Genomic DNA, 16,711 nt, shown 5'->3' with positions numbered 1-16,711 from the left:
AGAACAAAACCAAAACATACTAACAAAATAAAATAAATAGAATAGATATGTACAAGTATCAAGTATCTCACTGCCCCATCGGAGTCAATGTACCCCACTGTTTCCCCATCTTCGGGATCCATCTTAGGGAGACCCCTCCCCTCCTCCAGGATGCTCTCCTGCAGTGGAGAGCGGATTCCGTAGCCGGCTTCCCTTAACATACTAACAAAATAAAATAGAGTAGATATGTACAAGTATCAAGTATCTCACTTCCCCATCAGAGTCAACGTACCCCACTTTTTCCCCATCTTCGGGATCCATCTTAGGGAGACCCCTCCCCATCTCCAGGATGCTCTCCTGCAGTGGAGAGCGGATTCCATAGCCGGCTTCCCTTATCCTTAAGGAATTCCTTCCACACCTCCCAAGAATCAGCTCCCAGCAAACTGAGGAAGGAACTCCTGAAGTGAAACCTCCCCACTGGAGGTTCAAGCTCTGCCCTTCAGGCTGAGCCAACATCAACACGATCCTCCCGGCTGGTGATCTCAGGTGACTTCAGAAAAATACAACATTTTCAGCACCTTTCAGTTAATTGGCCTAGGGGAAAAAAAACACAGCCCTTGGAGGCAGAGGACCTGGGCTCTAAACCCGGCTGCCACCTATGCGACCTTGGGCAAGTTACTTGATGTCTTCATGCCTCAGTTTCCTTAGACTGTGAGTCCCACGTGGGACAGGGACTGTGTCCAACTTCATCTGCTTGTCTCCACCCCAGCGTTTAATAATAATAATGATGGCATTTATTACGCACTTACTATGTGCAGAGCACTGTTCTAAGCGCCGGAGAGGTTACAAGGTGATCAGGTGGTTCCCCCCGGGGTCTCACAGCCTTAATCCCGATTTAACAGATGAGGTAACTGAGGCACAGAGAAGTGAAGCGATTTGCCCAAAGTCACCCAGCTTCTGTTCTCTGTCTCCCCCTTTTAGACTGTGAGCCCACTATTGGGTAGGGACTGTCTCTATATGTTGCCAATTTGTACTTCCCAAGCGCTTAGTACAGTGCTCTGCACACAGTAAGCGCTCAATAAATACGATTGATGATGATGATGACAAGTGGATTTGAACCCATGACCTCTGACTCCAAAGCCCGTGCTCTTTCCACTGAACCACGCTGCTTTTCAAGTATAGTGCCGGGCACATAGTAAGCATTTAACAAGTACTGCGACTATTATTATTATCTGTAAAGTGGGGATTCAATTCCTGTTCTCTCTCCTTTAGACTGGGAGCCCCTTGTGAGATAAGGAGTGTGTCCAACCTGATTATCTTGTATCTACCCCCATCACTTAGTCCAGTGCTTGGCATATAGTAAGTACTTAACCAATACCAAAATTGTCCTTCACATCCGAGTGCAACACTTTTAACCGTGGTGAATACCCTGGGCTGGCCAGTATTTATTCATTCATTCATTCAATTGTATTTATTGAGCGCTTACTGTGTGCAGAGCACTGTACTAAGCGCTTGGGAAGTACGTCGGCAACATATAGAGACGGTCCCTACCCAACAACGGGCTCGTATATACACCCCATATATCTATATCTATATGTAGATATAGATAGATATAGATATATGTTTGTACATATTTATTACTCTTTATTTATTTTTCTTGTACATATCTATTCTATTTATTCTATTTTGTTAGTATGGTTTTGTTCTCTGTCTCCCCCTTTTAGACTGTGAGCCCACTGTTGGGTAGGGACCGTCTCTATATGTTGCCAACTTGTACTTCCCAAGTGCTTAGTACAGTGCTCCGCACACAGTAAGCGCTCAATAAATACGACATTGATTGATATAGATAGATATACACATACATGTATATGTAAATCTGCATTTAAACATTCTATATATAGATTCTATATGTGAACACATAACTTCTGAACGCATGCATTGTACATGGAATTACATGCATGCTCTGTAGTGTGTGTGTGTGTGCGTGTATGTGTGTATGGAGAAAGAGAGAGCATTATCCTTTGTACACAAAGATGCCACTGAGAGTGAAAGGGCTGGCTAGTCACATGCCACCAGACTCACAAAATCCCAACATTTTGCCGGTGCTTTTCCTTCTCCAATTATTCAGCATTTAAATGGGGTCAGGGTTCTGGAGGGGACCGTGTTTGCCCTCAGGTAGCCCGGGGGGCTACTGGGTGGCCAGGTTCTGTGTCTGAACCAGACACAGAAGTGTACACTCAAACCCAGAAGGTCACGCGTGTGCCTGCACAGGCTGAACTATGCTGGACTACCCTCCCAGCTCTGGCAGCTTAGCCACTGCCGTGGTGCTGATAAGAATGTGCTTTTTTCTCATGTTCAGATTTTCAGATTTCAATCAATCAATCGTATTTATTGAGCACTTACTGTGTGCTGTTCTGTACTAAGCGCTTGGGAAGTACAAGTCGGCAACATACAGAGACAGTCCCTACCCAACAGTGGGCTCACAGTCTAAAAGATTTGAAGATTTTCAGGCCTGGGATTAGCTGGTCCAGTGGAAGCAACGTAATCTGGTGGGAAGAGCGTGACCCTGGCAGTCAGAAGACGTAGGTTCTAATCATCATCAATCGTATTTATTGAGCGCTTACTATGTGCAGAGCACTGCACTAAGCGCTTGGGAAGTACAAATTGGCAACATATAGAGACAGTCCCTACCCAACAGTGGGGCAAGGGGGAAATCCTAGAGCACAACCATCCCTTTCCCATTGCTCTTTGCCCACCCCTGCTACACCATCATCAAGCATTCATCCCATCATCAAGTATTCATCTTTATTACTACTAATAATAATAAAATAATGGTATTTGTTAAGCACTTACAGCGTGGCTTAATGGAAAGAACATGGGCTTGGGAGTCAGAGGTCATGGGTTCAAATCCCCACTCTGCCAACTGTCAGCTGTGTGACCTTGGGCAAATCACTTCTCTGTTTAATCCTGACTCTGCCACTTGCCAGCTGCATAAACTTGAGCAAGTCACAACTTCTCTGTGCCTCAGTTTCCTTATCTATAAAATGGGCATGAAATAGCAGTTCTCCTTCCTACTCACATTGTAAGTCTCCAGGGGACTGGGTCCAACCTGAATGTCTTGTATCTACTCTAGGGCTTGGTACAGCGGGGCTCAGTGAGAAGAGCATGGGCTGTAAACCCACTTTTGGGTAGGGACTGTCTCTACATGTTGCCAATTTGTACTTCCCAAGCGCTTAGTCCAGTGCTCTGCACACAGTAAGCGCTCAATAAATACGATTGATTGATTGGGAGTCAGAGGTCATGGGTTCTAATCCCCGCTCCACCACTTGTCAACTGTGTGACTCTGAGCAAGTCACTTAACTTCTCTGAGCCTCAGTTACCCCATCTGTAAAATGGAGATTGAAAGTGTGAGCCTCACGGGGGACAACCTGACTACCTTTTACCCCCCCCTCCCCCGCCAGTGCTTAGAACAGTGCTTGGCACATAGTAAGCACTTAACAAATGCCATCATTATTGGCACTACCATCCTTCCCGTCTCACAAGCCCGCAGCATTGGTGTCATCCTCGACTCCGCTCTCTCGTTCACCCCACACATCCAATCCGTCACCAAAACCTGCCGGTCTCACCTCCACAACATCGCCAAGATCCGCCCTTTCCTCTCCATCCGAACTGCTACCCTGCTGGTTCAATCTCTCATCCTATCCCGACCGGATTACTGCATCAGCCTCCTCTCTGATCTCCCATCCTCCTGTCTCTCCCCACTTCAGTCTATACTTCACTCTGCTGCCCAGATCATCTTTGTGCAGAAACGCTCCGGACACGTTACTCCCCTCCTCAAAAATCTCCAGTGGCTGCCTTGTCAACCTACGAATCAAGCAAAACTCCTCACCCTGGGCTTCAAGGCCGTCCATCCCCTCGCCCCCTCCTACTTCACCTCCCTTCTCTCCTTCTCCGGCCCAGCCCGCACCCTCCGCTCCTCTGCCGCCGCTATCCTCCTCACTGGGCCTCGTTCTCGCCTGTCCCGCCTTCGACCCCCTTCCCACATCCTTTCCCTGGCCTGGAATGCCCTCCCTCCACCCATCTGCCAAGCTAGCTCTCTTTCTCCCTTCAAAGCCCTACTGAGAGCTCACCTCCTCCAGGAGACCTTCCCAGACTGAGCCCCCCTTTTCCTCTCCTCCTCATCTCCCCCACCCTACCTCCTTCCCCTCCCCACAGCACTTATATATATATATATATTTATTACTCATTTTACTTGTACACATTTACTATTCTATTTATTTTGTTAATGATGTGCATCTAGCTTTAATTCTATTTGTTCTGAAGATTTTGACACCTGTCTCCATGTTTTGTTTCGTTGTCTGTCTCCCCCTTCTAGACTGTGAGCCCCTTGGGTACGCACCGTCTGTCTCTATATGTTGCCGACTTGTCCTTCCCAAGCGCTTAGTCCAGTGCTTTGCATACAGTCAGCGCTCAATAAACACGATTGAAGGAATGAGTGAATGGTACATAGTAAGCGATTAACAACTAACACGGTGGAATTTTTCTGCAGTTGGAGTTCAGTGCCTTGAAAATTTTTAATGTTTTAAACGTTTTTTAAGTGTCCACATTACAAACTTTCGAATAGAATTTGCTATTGTGCCCTGTACCAAAAGTCCTTTTTATAGTGGAGGGATCACTTTGGCGTGGGTTATGTTATGTGGCAATTCGTTGTACAGAGGTCTTTGAAAAGGTAATTAAATTACACTCTGAGTTGCTGGACACAATGAGAAACTTTGTTATAAGGAATTTTAATTAAAACGGAGTTCATTATCAAGAGGTTTCACTGAATAATGCCTTGAACCTTAAACCCATAGCGCTTCTCCCCTCAAATTAGCCAGGAAAGAGCTTCCCTCCCATTACAAAGCCTTCGTGAAAATAGTTCATTCAGTCATTCATTCAATCGTATTTATTGAGCGCTTACTGTGTGCAGAGCACTGTACTAAGCGCTTGGGAAGTACAAGTTGGCAACATATAGAGACGGTCCCTACGCAACAACGGTGCTCACAGTCTAGAAGGGGTAGTGATGGCATTTACTAAGCGCTTACTATGTGCAAAGCTCTGTTCTAAGTGCTGGGGAGGTGATCAGGTGGTCCCATGGGGGGCTCACAGTCTTCATCCCCATTTTCCAGATGAGGTAACTGAAGCACAGAGAAGTTAAGTGACTTGCCCAAAGTCACACAGCTGACAATTGGCAGAGCCGGGATTTGAACCCATGATCTCTGACTCCAAAGCCCAGGTTCTTTCCACTGAGCCATGCTCCTTTAGTTGTCTGGAGACGTTTCCTATCTAATTTCCACAACTCCGATCATGCAATCCCAACTGCATCTGTGTGTGTGTCTGTGTGTGTGTGTAATATATATAATATATAATAATATAATATACATGTGTTGTATAAACTTGTATAATGATGACGGTCTTTCTTAGGCACTTACTAGGTGCCAAGCACTTGGGTGGAGACAATCAGTGAAAGAAGAAATTATTTTTGTATGTTTTTGTTATCAGGGATATCACTGCGCACAGAAAGCACTCAATAAATATGATTGAATAAATGAACTAATAATGATCATTATTCTCTTACATGTTCAATTGAAATAACAATCATTAACATGTTTAAGAGAAGGGCTAGTTGGGAACCTTAGAGAGGGCCCTGGCTCAGTGGAAAGAGCCCGGGCTTTGGAGTCAGAGGTCATGGGTTCGAATCCCAGCTCTGCCACGTCTGCTGTGTGATCTTGGGCAAGTCACTTAATCAATCAATCGATCAATCAATCATATTTATTGAGCGCTTACTGTGTGCAGAGCACTGTACTAAGCACTTGGGAAGTACAAGCTGGCAACATATAGAGACAGTCCCTACCCAACAGTGGGCTCACAGTCTAAAAGGGGGAGACGGAGAACAAAACCAAACATACTAACAAAATAAAATAAATAGAATAGATATGTACAAGTAAAAAAGAGTAATAAATAAATAAATAGAGTAATAAATATGTACAAACATATATACATATATACAGGTGCTGTGGGGAAGGGAAGGAGGTAATATGGGGGGATGGAGAGGGGGACGAGGGGGAGAGGAAGGAAGGGGCTCAGTCTGGGAAGGCCTCCTGGAGGAGGAGGCCTTCTCCTCCACTTAACCACTTAACTTCTCCGAGCCTCAGTTACCGCATCCGCAAAATGGGGATTAAGACTGTGAGCCCCACATGGGACAATTTGATCACCTTGTACCTGCCCCCAGCACTTAGAACAGTGCTCTGCACATAGTAAGCGCTTAACAAATGCCATTATTATTATTATTATTATTATTATTATTATTAAAGTGGCTTGGAGACAGGAGCCCCGGCTTCTACCAACTGTTTGCTGGGTCAACACAGTTAAAGCAGAGGGTTGTACGGTTTAGGGGCAGCTTAGACAGCCAGTCGATAATAATTCCAGTTACCCAACTATTGGCCCCGGGGCCCGGGGTTCACCACACAACTGTCCAACCCTTGGCTGAATGTCACCGAGCGACACCTGGTCAATGTCTCTGTCATTCTTCCTGCTTTCTAACCACTGGCCTTAACCTAATCTCTCCTCACCGTACCTCGTTCTCACCCGTCCCGCCATCGACCCCCGGCCCACGTCATCCCCCGGGCCTGGAATGCCCCCAATCCCTCTGCCCATCCACCAAGCTAGCTCTCTTCCTCCCTTCAAGGCCCTACTGAGAGCTCACCTCCTCCAGGAGGCCTTCCCACACTGAGCCCCTTCCTTCCTCACCCCCTCTCCATCCCCCCATCTTACCTCCTTCCCTTCCCCACAGCACCTGTATATATGTCTGTACATATTTATCACTCCATTTATTTTACTTGTGCATATCTATTCTATTTATTTTATTTTGTTAGTATGTTTGGTTTTTTTTTCCTCTGTCTCCCCTTTTAGACTGTGAGCCCACTGTTGGGTAGGGACTGTCTCTATATGTTGCCAACTTGGACTTCCCAAGCGCTTAGTACAGTGCTCTGCACACAGTAAGCGCTCAATAAATACGATTGATGATGATGATAATCACACAGGTGTACGCGTGGGTTCCCGGCCGCCTTAACACGTTGGCTCCCTGGGGGCAGGACTCAACTTCGTATGTTCTGTACGGCACCTAGGAGACGAGGACTGCCAGCTCCCCTAACCACAACCGTCGCCGCAGTGCCACTGAGGATCCAGACCTCGGGTCTGGGGTGCCTGGGGAGCACAATCACCAGTCCGGGTTTAAGGAATCCAATCCCCTTAATACGCTCCTTGGAAATTCACAGGCCCCCGTCAGCGACATCAGGGACTACAGTCGGGGTGCTCACAGTTCCCGGATGAGCAAACACCAGATTTGGTCTGTCATTCAACAGGTACAATATTTATCGCGTACTTACTGGGTGCCTAGACCTGTAGTAAACATTTGCGTGTAGGCTGCTTTGGCCTCTGTGTTCAAGTAACTCAGCAACTGCCTTTCCAGAGGCGGGGAGGGACAGAATGAATCCCACGGGACTCTTTCCCACCCAGGACTCCCCCCATCTGATTTGAGGGATTTTCCTGAAGTAAGGAGTTGGGTTGGGCCAGATTTTGTGTCCTCGTCTCCCCTCCCTTCCCAACCTCCACCTTCTCCATTCCCAGATCCCGTCCTCCTTCCTCCCGGCCCCACTCCCCCCCTAGATCCATCCCTGCCTGGAGGTGGCCGTTCCTGCCAGGGCCCCAAGGGCTCGGGAATCGTCTCAATCAATCATCATCATCAATCGTATTTATTGCGCGCTTCCTACGTGCAGAGCACTGTACTAAGCGCTTGGGAAGTACAAATTGGCAACATCTAGAGACAGTCCCTACCCAACAGTGGGCTCACAGTCTAAAAGGGGGAGACAGAGAACAAAACCAAACATACTAACAAAATAAAATAAATAGAATAGATATGTACAAGTAAAATAAATAGAGTAATAAATATGTACAAACATATGTACATATATACAGGTGCTGTGGGGAAGGGAAGGAGGTAAAATGGGGAGGATGGAGAGGGGGACGAGGGGGAGAGGAAGGAAGGGGCTCAGTCTGGGAAGGCCTCCTGGAGGAGGTGAGCTCTCAATAGGGCCTTGAAGGGAGGAAGAAGAGCCTTGAAGAGAGGGAAATCAATCATATTTATTGAACGCTTCCTGTGTGCAGAGCACTGTACTAAGCGCTCAAGCCACGCGTGGCTGTCTCCTTGGAGCCCCCGAGTGTGGGTATTCTTCAGGGCCGGGAAACTGTTTCCTCAAACAAAAAGAGGCCTAGGAGGGTCCAGTGACAGAGCAGGGGACAAAGGTTGTAGCGCGGAGAGAGAATGGTGGGGGAGGTGGAGGAGGAGGGGCTGCGTGCGGACCCAGGACCCTCAAACTCCTTTTTTTATTATCTTTTCCCCCCCGTCAGAAGCAAAAATCAGCCGGACGCTGTATCGCTGGCCATTCCGGGCTGACTGCCCTTTCCAGGCTCTCCGTCAGGAGCTAACTGCCAGGCTCGGGCCTCCTCTGGCCGACCGCTCCCAGACTAAATAAAGAAAAATTCCCGCCTTCCACCCCTCCCCCTATTCCTTGACCACCTGGCCCTCACTCTCCATTAGCCGCCTTCCTGCTCCCTCTCATCTCCCAACATCCCATTGGCACAAGAGCAGGCTGGGAGCTGGCGCCGCCAGGAGCGAGGCCGGGGGGCGGGAATGGGGCCCTCCTGGGATACGGAAGCCGTGTGGATTAGAGGGAACAGCACCGGTTTGGGAGTCAGAGGACGTGGGTTCCGACCCCGGCTCTGCCACATGTCAGCTGTGTGACTTTAGGCAAGTCACTTCACTCCTCTGCGCCTCCGGTACCTCACCCGGAAAATGGGGATGAAGACTTGTGAGCCCCACGTGGGACAACCGGAAAACCTTGGATCTCCCCCAGCGCTTGGAACAGTGCTTGCCCCATAGTAATATCTTAACAAATACCATCATTATTATTATTCATTCATTCAATCGCATTTATTGAGCGCTTACTGTGTAGAGAGCACTGTACTAAGCGCTTGGGAAGTACAAGTTGGCAACATATAGAGAACAGTCCTATATGTGTAGAGAGCCCTGTACTAAGTGCTTGGGAAGTCCAAGTTGGCAACATATAGAGAACGGTCCCTACCCAACAGCGGGTTCACAGGCTAGAAGGGGGAGACGGACAACAAAACAAAACATATTAACAAAATAAAATAAGTAGAATAAATATGTACAAATAAAATAGAGTAATAAATACGTACAAACATATATACAGTTGCTGTGGGGACGGGAAGGAGGTAAGGTGGGGGGGGAATATTATTATTATCGTCTATTATTATTACACGAGAAGCAGCGTGGCTCAGTGGAAAGAGCACGGGCTTGGGAGTCAGAGGTCATGGGTTCTAATGCCGGCTCCGCCAATTATCGGCAGTGTGACTTTGGGCAAGTCACTTCTCTGGGCCTCAGTGACCTCATCTGTAAAATGGGGATTAAGATTGTGAGCCCCACGTGGGACAACCTGATCACCCTGTCCCTCCCCCAGTGCTTAGAACAGTGCTCTGCACATAGTAAGCGCTTAACAAATACCGTCATCATTATTATTATTATTAATAATAATAATTCAAATCCCAGCTCCAGCAACTGTCGGCTGTGTGACTTTGGGCAAGTCACTTCACTTCTCTGTGCCTCAGTTCCCTCATCTGTAAAATGGGGATGAAGACTGTGAGCCCCCAGTGGGACAACCTGATCACCTTGTAACCTCCCCAGCGCTTAGAACAGTGCTTTGCACATAGTAAGCGCTTAATAAATGCCATCGTTATTATTATTATTATTATTAGGAAGGGAAGGGCAGTGCGGAGTGTGGTCGGGGCAGCAGATCTGCGGGGACGGGGAGGGAGACTGTGAGCCCACTGTTGGGTAGGGACTGTCTCTATATGTTGCCAATTTGTACTTCCCAGGCGCTTAGTACAGTGCTCTGCACATAGTAAGCGCTCAATAAATACGATTGATGATGATGATGATAGAGCAGGCCAGTCAGGAGCCTCTGGAGGGTTGGGGCCGCAAAGTTGGGGGGATGCCGGGATGGCCGCCCCCCAACACCCCTCCACCTTTTCTCTGGATTCTTCCCTCCCACCACTCTACTCCTCTCCGGTCGGCTAATTTCAGTCTATTCATTCAATCGTATTTATTAAGTGCTTACTGTGTGCAGGGCACTGTACTAAGCGCTTGGGAAGTACAGTCCCTACCCAAAAACGGGCTCACAGTCTCAAAGAGCCTATGGGAGTTTAAAGGTTTCATAATTGTGAGCCCACTGTTAGGTAGGGACCGTCTCTATAGGTTGCCAACTTGTACTTCCCAAGTGCTTAGTACAGTGCTCAGCACACAGTAAGCGCTCAATAAATATGAATGAATGAATGAATAATAATAATGATGGTATTTGTTAAGCGCTTACTATGTGAGAAGCACTGTTCCAAGCGCTGGGGGGGATACGAGGTGATCAGGTTGTCCCAAGTGGGGTTTACAATCTTAATCCCCATTTTACAGATGAGGTAACTGAGGCCCAGAGAAGTGGAATGACTTGCCCAAAGTCACACGACTGACAAGCGGCAGAGTCGGGATTAGAACCCATGACCGCTGACTCCCAAGCCTGGGCTCTTTCCACTGAACCACACTGCTTCTCGGATAATAATAATAATAATAATGGTATTTGTTAAGATCTTACTGTGGGGCAAGCACTGTTCTAAACACTAAGCGTCTAAGCGCTGGGGGAGATACATATACATATACAAATAAAATACATATTTTATTTGTATATATTTACTCTTTTACTCTACTTACTCTACTTACTCTATTTACTCTATTTATTTTATTTTGTTAATATGTTTCGTTTTGTTGTCTATCTCCCCCTTCTAGACTGTGAGCCCGTTGTTGGGTAGGGACCATCTCTATATGTTACCAACTTGTATTTCCCAAGCGCTTAGTACAGTGCTCTGCACAGAGTAAGTGCTCAATAAATACGATGGAATGAATGAATGAATGAATCAGGTTGTCCCCCGTGGGGCTCACAGCCTTCATCCCCATTTTACAGATGAGGGAACTGAGGCCCAGGGAAGTGAAGTGACTTGCCCAAAGTCACACGGCTGACAAGTGGCAGAGCCGGGATTAGAACCCATGACCGCTGGCTCCCAAGCCCGGGCTCTTTCCACTGAGCCACGCTGCTTCTCGTGTAATAATGATGATGATGATGATGATGATGGTATTTGTTAAGATCTTACTATGGGGCAAGCACTGTACTAAGCGCTGGGGGAGATACAAGGTGATCAGGTTGTCCCACCGGGGGCTCACAGGCTTCATCCCCATTTTACAGATGAGGGAACTGAGGCCCAGGGAAGGGAAGTGACTTGTCCAAAGTCACCCAGCTGACAAGCGGCGGAGCCGGGATTAGAACCCAGGACCTCTGACTCCCAAGCCCGGGCTCTTTCCCCTGAGCCCCGCTGCTTCTCTTCATAGGAAGCATACATTCAGGTCGTACAATCAGTCAGTCAGTCCGTCCGTCCTACAAGAGAAGCAGCGGGGCTCAGTGGAAATCAATCAATCAATCAATCAATCGTATTTATTGAGCGCTTACTATGTGCAGAGCACTGTACTAAGCGCTTGGGAAGTACAAATTGGCAACACATAGAGACAGTCCCTACCCAACAGTGGGCAGAACAGAACCAAACATACCAACAAAATAAAATAAATAGGATAGAAATGTACAAGTAAAATAAATAAGTAAATAAATAAATAGAGTAATAAATATGTACAACCATATATACATATATACAGGTGCTGTGGGGAAGGGAAGGGAAGGAAAGTGCTCCGGCTTGGGAGTCGGAGGTCGTGGGTTCTAATCCCGACCCTGCCACTTGTCTGCCGTGGGACTTTGGGCAAGTCACTTCACTTCTCTGGGCCTCAGTTCCCTCAGCTGTAAAATGGGGATGAACACTGTGAGCCCCCCGTGGGACAACCTGCTTACCTTGTATCCTCCCCAGCGCTTAGAGCATTCATTCATTCATTCATTCATTCATTCATTCATTCATTCATTCGTATTTATTGAACGCTTACTGTGTGCAGAGCACTGGACTAAGCGCTTGGGAAGTCCAAGTTGGCAACAGATAGAGACAGTCCCTACCCAACAACGGGCTCACAGGCTAGAAGGGGGAGACAGGTGTCAAAACAGTCAGAATAAATAGAATGACATTCATTCATTCATTCAATCATATTTATTGAGCGCTTACTGTGTGCAGAGCACTGGACTAAGCGCTTGGGAAGTCCAAGTCGGCAACAGATAGAGACGGCCCCTACCCAACAACGGGCTCACAGTCTAGAAGGGGGAGACAGGTGTCAAAACAGTCAGAATAAATAGAATTACATCCATTCATTCATTCAGTCGTATTTATTGAGCGCTTACTGTGTGCAGAGCACTGCACTAAGCGCTTGGGAAGTCCAAGTCGGCAACATATAGAGACGGTCCCTACCCAACAACGGGCTCACAGGCTACAGTGCTCGGCACATAATAAGCGCCTGAGAAGCAGCGTGGCTCAGTGGAAAGAGCGTGGGCTTTGGAGTCAGAGGTCATGGGTTCAAATCCCGGCTCTGCCAATTGTCAGCTGTGTCACTTTGGGCAAGTCATTTGACTTCTCTGGGCCTCAGTTCCCTCATCTGTAAAATGGGGATTAAGACTGTGAGCCCCCGTGGGACAACCTGATCACCTTGTAACCTCCCCAGTGCTTAGAAGAGTGCCTTGCACATAGTAAGCGCTTAGTAAATGCCATTATTATTATTATTACACGGAGAGGGAGGGAGGGTCAGCGTTCTTTTACTTGTACATATTTACTATTCTATTTATTTTGTTAATGTGCATCTAGCCTTACTTCTACTGATTCTGATGACTTGACACCCGTCCACATGTTTTGTTTTGTTGTCCGTCTCCCCCTTCTAGCCTGCGAACCCGTTGTTGGGTAGGGATCGTCTCTATATGTTGCCAATTTGTACTTCCCAAGCGCTTAGTCCAGTGCTCTGCACACAGTAAGCGCTCAATAAAATACGACTGATTGAATGAATGAACTTCCCAAGCGCTTAGTCCAGTGCTCTGCACACAGTAAGCGCTCAGTAAATACGACTGACTGAATGAATGGATTGGGAACACGTTGTTGGGGAAGGGCCGTCTCTATCTGTTGCTGACTTTTATTTCCCAAGCGCTTAGTCCAGTGCTCTGCACACAGGAAGCGCTCAATAAATAGGATTGAATGAATAGATTGGGAGCCCGTTGTTGGAGAAGGACCGGCTCTATCTGTCGCCGACTTGGACTGCCCAAGTGCTGTTAGTCCAGTGCTCTGCACACAGTAAGCGCTCAATAAATACGATGGAATGAATGAATGAGTGACTGAATGAATGAATGAATGAATGAATGAATGAATGAAGGGCTGGTGCCCTGAGGCACGGAGCCCCGACTGCCTCCCCCGGCCTGGGGGATTCATTCATTCATTCATTCAGGCGTATTTATTGAGCGCTTACTGTGTGCAGGGCACTGTACTAAGCACTCAGGATGTACAAGTTGGCAACATCTAGAGACGGTCCCTACCCAACAACGAGTTCACAGGCTAGAGTGCTTGGCACATAGTGAGCGCTTAAACAAATATTATTATTATTATTATTACTGAGAGGAAGGGAGGGTCCACGTTGGTCGGCGGGTGCCCCGACTGCCGCCCCCAGCCTGGGGGATTCATTCATTCATTCATTCAGTCGTATTTAATAATAATAATAATAATAATAATAATAATAATAATAATAATAACATTTGGCCTTTTAGACTTTGAGCCCACTGTTGGGTAGGGACTGTCTCTATATGTTGCCAACTTGTACTTCCCAAGCGCTTAGTACAGTGCTCTGCACACAGTAAGTGCTCAATAAATACGATTGATTGATTTGTTAAGCGCTTACTATGTGCAAAGCACCGTTCTAAGCGCTGGGGGGGATGCAAGGTGATCACGCTGTCCCACGTGGGGCTCACAGTCTTCATCCCCATTTTACAGATGAGGGAACTGAGGCTCAGAGAAGTGAAGTGACTTGCTCAAGGTCACACAGCAGACACGTGGGGGAGCCAGGATTAGAACTCATGACCTCCGAAGAGCTCCCAAACCCGGGCTCTTTCCACTGAGCCACGCTGCTTCTCTAAGCAGGCACTGTACTAAGCGCTTGGGATGTACAAGTTGGCAACATCTAGAGATGGTCCCTACCCAACAACGGGCTCCCAAGCTAGAGTGCTCGGCATATAGTAAGCGCTTACACAAATATTATGATTATTATTAATTATTATTATGATTACAATTACACGGAGAGGGAGGGAGGGTCCGCGTTGGTCGGCGGGTGCCCCGACTGCCGCCCCCGGCCTGGGGGATTCATTCATTCATTGTCAGTCAGTCGTATTTATTGAGCGCTCATTGTGTGCAGAGCACTGGACTAAGCGCTTGGGATGTACAGTAATAATAATAATAGTAATGTTGGAATTTGTTAAGCGCTTACTATGTGCAAAGCACTGTTCTAAGCGCTGGGGGGAATACAAGGAGATGAGGTTGTCCCATGTGGGGCTCACAGTCTTAATCCCCATTTTACAGATGAGGGAACTGAGGCACGGAGAAGTGAAGTGACTTGCCCAAGGTCACACAGCAGACAATCGTATTTATTGAGCGCTTACTGTGTGCAGAGCACTGTACTAAGCGCTTGGGAAGTCCAAGTTGGCAACGCATAGAGACGGTCCCTACCCAACAACGGGTTCACTGGCTAGAGTGCTTGGCACATAGTATGCGCCTAAACAAATATTATTATTATTATTATTATTATTATTATTATTATTATTACACGGAGAGGGAGGGAGGGAGGGAGGGTCCGCGTTGGTCGGCGGGTGCCCCGACTGCCGCCCCCGGCCTGGGGGGATTCATTCATTCATTCATTCAGTCGTATGTATTGAGCGCTTACTGTGTGCAGGGCACTGTACTAAGCGCTCGGGATGGACAAGTTGGCAACATATAGAGACGGTCCCTACCCAACAACGGGCTCCCAGGCTAGAGTGCTCGGCACATAGTGAGCGCTTAAACAAATATCATTATTATTATTATTATTATTATTATTATTATTATTACTGAGAGGAAGGGAGGGTCCCGACTGCCGCCCCCGGCCTGAGGGATTCATTCATTCATTCATTCATTCATTCATTCAGTCGTATGTATTGAGCGCTTACTGTGTGCAGGGCACTGTACTAAGCGCTCGGGATGTACAAGTTGGCAACATATAGAGACGGTCCCTACCCAACAACGGGCTCCCAGGCTAGAGTGCTCGGCACATGGTGAGCGCTTAAACAAATTATTATTATTATTATTATATTATTATTATTATTATTATTATTACTGAGAGGAAGGGAGGGTCCCGACTGCCGCCCCCGGCCTGAGGGATTCATTCATTCATTCATTCATTCATTCATTCATTCAGTCGTATGTATTGAACGCTTACTGTGTGCAGGGCACTGTACTAAGCGCTCGGGATGTACAAGTTGGCAACATATAGAGACGGTCCCTACCCAACAACGGGCTCCCAGGCTAGAGTGCTCGGCACATAGTGAGCGCTTAAACAAATATTATTATTATTATTATTATTATTATTATTATTATTATTATTATTATTACTGAGAGGAAGGGAGGGTCCCGACTGCCGCCCCCGGCCTGGGGGATTCATTCATTCATTCAGTCAGTCGTATGTATTGAGCGCTCACTGTGTGCAGGGCACTGTACTAAGCGCTCGGGATGGACAAGTTGGCAACATCTAGAGACGGTCCCTACCCAACAACGGGCTCCCAGGCTACAGTGCTGGGCACATAGTGAGCGCTTAAACAAATATCATTATTATTATTATTATTATTACTGAGAGGAAGGGAGGGTCCCGACTGCCGCCCCCGGCCTGAGGGATTCATTCATTCATTCTGTCAGTCGTATGTATTGAGCACTTACTGTGTGCAGGGCTCTGTACTAAGCGCTCGGGATGTACAAGTTGGCAACTGACAGGGACGGTCCCTACCCAACAACGGGCTCACAGGCTACAGTGCTCGGCACATAGTGAGCGCTTACACAAATATTATTATTAATTATTATTATTATTATTATTATTATTATTCCTGAGAGGAAGGGAGGGTCCCGACTGCCGCCCCCGGCCTGGGGGATTCATTCATTCATTCAGTCAGTCGTATGTATTGAGCGCCCACTGTGTGCAGGGCACTGTACTAAGCGCTCGGGATGGACAAGTTGGCAACTGACAGGGACGGTCCCTACCCAACAACGGGCTCACAGGCTAGAGTGCAGGGCACATAGTGAGCGCTTAAACAAATATCACTATTATTATTATTAAACAAATATTATTATTATCATTATTATTAGACGGAGAGGGAGGGAGGGTCCGCGTTCCGGCCTGGGGGATTCATTCAGTCAGTCAGTCAGTCGTATGTATTGGGCGCTTACTGTGTGCAGGGCACTGTACTAAGCGCTCGGGATGTACAAGTTGGCAACTGACCCAACAACGGGCTCCCAGGCTACAGTGCTCGGCACATAGTAGGCGCTTAAACAAATATTATTATTATTATTATTATTTTATTACACGGCGAGGGAG

This window comes from Tachyglossus aculeatus, chromosome 11 (genome assembly GCF_015852505.1).
Source record: "Tachyglossus aculeatus isolate mTacAcu1 chromosome 11, mTacAcu1.pri, whole genome shotgun sequence".
NCBI lineage: Eukaryota > Metazoa > Chordata > Mammalia > Monotremata > Tachyglossidae > Tachyglossus > Tachyglossus aculeatus.
The sequence above is the reverse complement of the archived record's forward strand: the minus strand, read 5'-3'. Positions refer to the sequence as shown.